The following is a 6,475-nucleotide window of genomic DNA, read 5'->3' as shown; positions in this document are numbered from 1 at the left end:
CAGCACTGCTGAATACAGTATCAACATTGTGTACGGCAGTTGAGCAATATCAACTTGCTCAAGGTAGGGAATCTGCCTTATATTGAATTAGACCATTTACCTGGAGAGCTGTCTGCACAGGTGCAGAATTCTGTCAACCTTTGTGACTGTAGGAAGTCAGCCATATGCTGTGGATGAAAATAAGGCCTGGGCATGGCTTGGCTACTTGCAAAAGTTGCAATAATCATTTGCAATATTTTTACTTAGGCTGTGGGTGCTAGACAAGCCTTGAAATCACATAAGTGACATGATCCTGTGAATTATATAGACATACCAATTGCCCAGAAATGGGTCGTGCTATGCCAAAAAGAATTCTGGCCAGATGCTTGCCCAATCTTTTCCTGAAAGCTTCTGCAACAGAAGATTCCACAGTCTCATTAGGCACCTTATGCCACTGGTGAATTGCTCTTTTAATTAGAATGTCCCTTCCTAAATCTTCCTCCTTGTAGTTTAAACCTATTAGACAGGACCCAGCTAAAGTACTCACAAGTCCAAATGATTTCACTGGGGAAGGAACTCCATGCGCAGAATTCCTCCACTGAAATCAGAGGCTGCATACCTCTAAAAACCAGGTACAAGGGGCAAATGACAAAGGGAAGCCATCATATTTTGCCTTGCTTGTAAGCAACCAGAGGGAACTATATCTGGTCACTCCTGGAAACAGAATGCTGGACTAGTTGAGTCTTGCCCTGATCCATTGGGGCAAATCTTACATTGCTTGCTTTTTTAAAAAAAATGGATCTTAAATGCATTCAACACATGGACCAGAGGTTCTCCACTACTGGACTAACAGATTGTGACAGGTCTAAATCCTAGGTGGAGATTTGGAGCCAATTTTTTTTTTCACATTACGTAATCCATGCAACAAATATTGCTGCTATTTATTTATTTATTGGCAGTGTGGCTTGAAGCTAAGCAGCACATAGAAGTGACATAGTCACAACTCAGAGACCTTGCAAGCTATTGATGGATACAACTGAGGTGGGAATGATTTCAGGGCTAACAAATGGGAGGGGATGCTGCAGTGGTCACCAGACTGTGTTACAGGGAATCCTGGGGGTGGTGGGTTGGAAGCTCATCAAGACTTCTTCAGTCTTCAATAGCAAACATGTTTCTCTGAAGACTCACTTGTCCACCACAATTAATCTTCCTGAGACACTCCAGGTTAGTGTTGGGTGGGCTCTAGGCAAGGATACTGGGGGAAGGGAGAGAGAGCGGTGGTCTGTTCAGCACTGCTTAAAATAGATTTCTGCCTTCATGAGAATGCTCTCCCAAGCTGCCAGTCCAGCCAGCTTCGGTGTGCAGAATGGAGAGTGCCATCTTTGTCTGTCAACTCAACCACCCAAATATCTTTAGCTGACCCTGGCTCTAGATCACACCACCTGTTCAAGGTGAGCAACAGCAAGGTCCAACAGGTCTGCCCAGTGCCCCATTTGAACTGAGTGTATTCCTTAGAACATATCCTAGAATCCTTAAGCATGCAGGGGCCAGAAGTTCCCAACTAGAAACTCCGAAAGGCACAAATTGAAAGTCACATAAAGACAAGATCTTCCTCCATAACATGCAAAACTAAGAGAGTTCTGTTATTTATTTCAGCCAGAAATGGTACAGGGCAATCTCTCATAGAGCTGCTGGCCTCAAAACTTCCTCCATCAGATCACTTCCCCCTTCCTTACAATGTGCAGATTAACTGCCAATAGCTCCTCTTGGTCCTTTTTAAAGAAAATAGCCATCCTCTTAAAGACTGCAGTTTGTTGGCCTTTTTCCAGTCACGAAGGTCATTTTCTCTATTGGCCAGAATTGCTATAGCAGTGGGGGTGAGAAGAAGACAATACAGATGCCTTTACTGACACAAACAAACACTAAGACAACATATTCTGCACAAGAAAGCCACCACATGTATTTAACAAAGCACTTGTGGTTTTATTGGTACAATGCTTTTTTAAAGATAAAATTGATCTGGTACAAGCTGAAATTTCCTCTTTGTGCTAAAGGAAAGGTGTTAGGCTGGGCATCTTTAACTCATCAAACTGAAATATCTGTAAAACTCTAATGAGCTGTAATGTCTATAGAACTAAATCCATAAAAAGTTCAGCTGGAGGAGACAAAAAAGAAACCACAAATGATAGACAGACAAAAAAAAGTAGAAACACCTTTTGTAGCACCCTGTTTCTAGACCAGCATGCACACAAAAAATTCCAAAAGCATCACATCTTCAAGGTCCCAAAAATCATAACTAAGAAATGAGGAAGAAGTGGTATTGTTCTGCTCAAAGCCCATGTTGCACAACAATGGAGAAGCAGACTTCAAAGGGCCTCTTCCCAAAGAGAAGGGAAAAAAGATTACTAAGAGAGAAAAAGGCTCTTCTGTCCTGTTCTCCATTTAAGAGAGAAAATAAAGAGAGAATAGATCTTCAGCTATTATAAACCACTAAAGCTGCAACAATTCACAACTCTAGGAAGTATAATGAAATTCCCCAACAGAATCCTCAGCCGACATACTTCAACACACAGAGCTCTATCAGTTTTATATGGCCCCATTACCATGGCATGCTGTTCGCTGCATTCCAATGTATTCATCCTCCAAGGCACAGATAGATTCAGATAAGGTACAGGTAGCACATTCACAGTCCTAAGCATGTGCACCAGCACAGCTTTCTTCCAAACTGCAGAAACGTTTTTGTTTGCAAGGCTGTACTGCAGTCATTACATTACGGAGGTGCCGCTGGCTGGCACTGGTAGATTTAGGTTGAGTTCACATGCCTGGGTACAGCGTAGTGATAACAACATCAATGGATGAATTTTATGTGCAAAACAGCCACTACAGCAGTGGAGGCTGATCCATTATGAATGGAACATTGCCCCACCATCCTCAGTCTTCCCTCAGATAGCATACAGCTGCCTGCCTTCTTTCTTACAAGCATTTAGGGGTGGATCTGCTTGCCATTGGCTCCAGCTCCACCTACTCTTGGGACTGGTAGGCAGAAGACAAGGAGACCAATGGATTCCAACCACCACTGCGCTACAGATTGAAACACCAAAAGCAGAATTCTCATATCATTTCATGTTACCATTAGGTCTAAACTACACATAACAAGAGAGACTGATGAGTCTTCTGACTTCTTTTTACCGTAATATAAAGCTTCGCAGCACTTCAGATTTGATTATGGTGGTGGTATTGGAAGAAGAAGTGCTTAACCTGTTCCCTGAAGGCTGTTTTTTCAAATAAAAAAACATTCCCCCAAACTACTTCTCCACCCTGCAGTGGAAAGTACAGGAATCTCATCTTTTTCCCCCCTTGCAGGTGGGAAAACTACTTGATTGCAAAATAGCCCATGGGGAGGGGGCCACACTGCTGCTGTGATCCAATTCACAACCTCCACAATTGCTTTTCAATTTTTAAAAAAGCCAGAAGAGACACCTTGCATCTCACACATCACATCTGATGTTGGTTCTCAAATACAATATCAATGGATGCCATTCACACATTCAGATGAGCATCATTGACTAATGGGATATGAATCAGGTGATGTCCATGCATGTACTTACAAGCCCATATGATAGAATAATAAAGAAGCTCTTCAGACGGGACAGAGCATGACTGAATAGGGACATTTTTCATATGTCCTATGCAAAAGCTCTGTGGTTTGATTTGCACATGCTGCACAAGCATGATAAAAGCAGTGCATGTTGTTCTGGCAGCATAATCTAGGTATGATGTAGCCATGATGTTCTGCAAACCCACATCCTTTTTATTTTTTCATAAAAAGCAAAGATAACCACGTTAGTCCATAAGAAGGAGGGAAAGCACTCCAAATTCCGTAGGTGGGCAAACAACATGTTGCAAAATAATATGCAAGCTCAGGTGAGATGTTATACAAAACAAGTGTTGTGGGGATGTGAAGGAGAAATGAAAAGATTGGCCTGAATCTTGAAGCATTGAGGTCTGCCTTTTGACTCAATCTAAAGATGGAGACTGCAGACTGAATTAGTCATTGTTAGGTGCTTGTAGGCACCAGGTTACACCTAGGATTCTGGGGTGATTTCTTTTTTCAGGGATAGCCTCACATATACCTGGTAAATCATTAGAATGCCAAACCAGAAATTAAAGAAGTTTCCAGGAAGATGCAACTCTATATTTAAAACAGTGGCAGTCATGAACAGATTGCATAATGAAAGTATCACCAAGATATAGAAAACTGGTAGAACCTACCTGGCAGCAAGTCAGTGTGTCAAGTCCAAAGTGCAAAAGTCAGAAAATGCAGTCCAGGGACGATCCAAGTAGCCAAGTCTGCAGTTCAGCAGTCAGGATACAGTTCAGAGTCAAACCTGAAGCACAGTCCCCTAGAGGTCCAGGTGCACCCAAGTCAAGGCCCATCAACATGAGCAGTTGAGCAGACACAGCACCTCAGCTCTGCTTCCCTTTTGCATGCTGATTGCAGCATCTGGGCTTGATGAGGCATGAAACCCTCACCTGTTCCAAGCCTTCTCCAGCTGAGGAATCACACACCTTCTCCCAGAGCTAGCGAGCCCCACCTGGCCAGCTAGGGAGTTGGGCTGTGGGTCCTTGCCTGCCTTAGCCTCCTAGAGCACCACTCCCACTGCTCCCTATGTCTTAGAGTCTACCATGTTTGTGGAGACAAGGGCCTCTCTGGCTCCAGTGATGGGTCCTGCTGCTCTGGTTCCTGTGCACTGACCCCCATCCCCTTGCCATTCTCCGTCACCCTGTCAGTACTTCCTTCACCATCCATGACTTGCCCCAATGTGTTCCAATCCTGGATACACTCGTCTTCCTTCTCCCCATCATCCTGCCAGTTCATGACACTCAGTGGTAGAAAGCATACATTTGGGTTTAATCCTGAGCATTTCCAGTTAGGACTGGGAAACATTTGTGCCTGAAACACTAGACAGCCACTGCCAATCGGTTTTGAGGACATTGATCTAAATAAACCAATGGTCTTAAATGAAGACTGATTTCTTTATTTATGAAATGTGATGGTAGCCATTAATTTAGATGGCTTTGAAAGGGGATTAAACAAATCCATGGAAGACATATTTATCAATTGCTATTGGAACATTAATATTCAGGAGCCACTGGAAACCTCAGTGTCACTCAGAGCAACAGTAAAGGTAAAGGTAAAGGTAAAGGTAAAGGTAAAGGTAAAGGTAAAGGTACCCCTAACCATTAGGTCCAGTCATGGACAACTCTGGGGTTGCGGCACTCATCTCACTTTACTGGCCAAGGGAGCCGGCGTATAGCTTCCGGGCCGTTTGCCTTCCCGCCAGAGCGGTACCTATTTATCTACTTGCACTTTGACATGCTTTCGAATTGCTAGGTTGGCAGGAGCAGAGACCAAGCAATGGGAGCTCACCCCGTCGGGGGAATTTGAACCGCCAACCTTCTGATCGGCAAGCTCTAGGCTCTGTGATTTAACCCACAGCGCCAGCCACGTCCCCAGAGCAACAGTACAGGAGGACTATTGCCTTCAAGCTCTGCTTGTGGGCTTCCAAGGGGCATCTAGTTGGTTGTTGCTATAAACAGGATGCTGGGCTAGACGGCTGCTTCCCTCTCTCATAGCACTGTCTCCCTGTCTTGTAATATTAGAACTTCTGGACACCCAACAAACCTGGCTATTCAGGACAGGTGAAAGAAAGTACTTATTTGTGCAGTGCATAGGTAAACTATGGAATTTGCTCCTTCACACAGGAGGCCACCGACTTGGATGGCTTTAGAAGAGGACTGGACTAATTTGTGGAGGCTAATGACTATACAAGCCATGATGGCTAAGCTCCACCTCCACAGTTGGAGGCAGTAATCCTTCTGAATGCCAGTTACTGGAAACAACAGGAGAGGAGAGCGCTCTTGTGCTTGGGTCCTGTTTGACAATTTTCCACAGGGGCATCTGGTTGGCCACTGGGTGAACAGGATGTTGAATTAGGTGGCCCATTTGCCTGGTCCATCAGGCTCTTCTTATGCGCTTATGTTTAGCTGGGCTGAAAAGCAGTTGATTCCCCCAAAGCACCTCAGTGGCAAACTTAATATGTCTTCCACAGCTCCTTCCTCTGTGAAGATGCAATTGTTTTGTAGCTGCCCAAATGGCCGCAACAGCTGCTCTTTAAAGGCAGAGATGAGAAGCCTCTGGCTCAACACATGGGGTTGAGCAGCAGTCCCAGCCAGCATGACCAATGGGCAGAGATGGTGGGGAAATGTCAAATGGCATCTGCAGGGCCACAGGTTCCCCCATTTAGGCTGCAAGAGGAGGGCAGCACCATAGTGGCTTTCTGTACAGTTATCCTAGCCCCCAAAGCTAGAAGCCCTTTAATACTACAGGAGTTGCAGAAGCTGCACGCAGGGATATTTTAGAAGCAAGCATGGATATTTTAGAAGGGGGGAAATGACTCACAACAGCAAGGTGAGGGAACAGCAAGGGAGAAGG

The sequence above is a fragment of the Podarcis erhardii genome, assembly GCF_964252035.2.
Source record: "Podarcis erhardii genome assembly, chromosome: 6".
In the NCBI taxonomy this organism is placed as follows: domain Eukaryota; kingdom Metazoa; phylum Chordata; class Lepidosauria; order Squamata; family Lacertidae; genus Podarcis; species Podarcis erhardii.
This window is presented reverse-complemented; position numbering follows the sequence as displayed.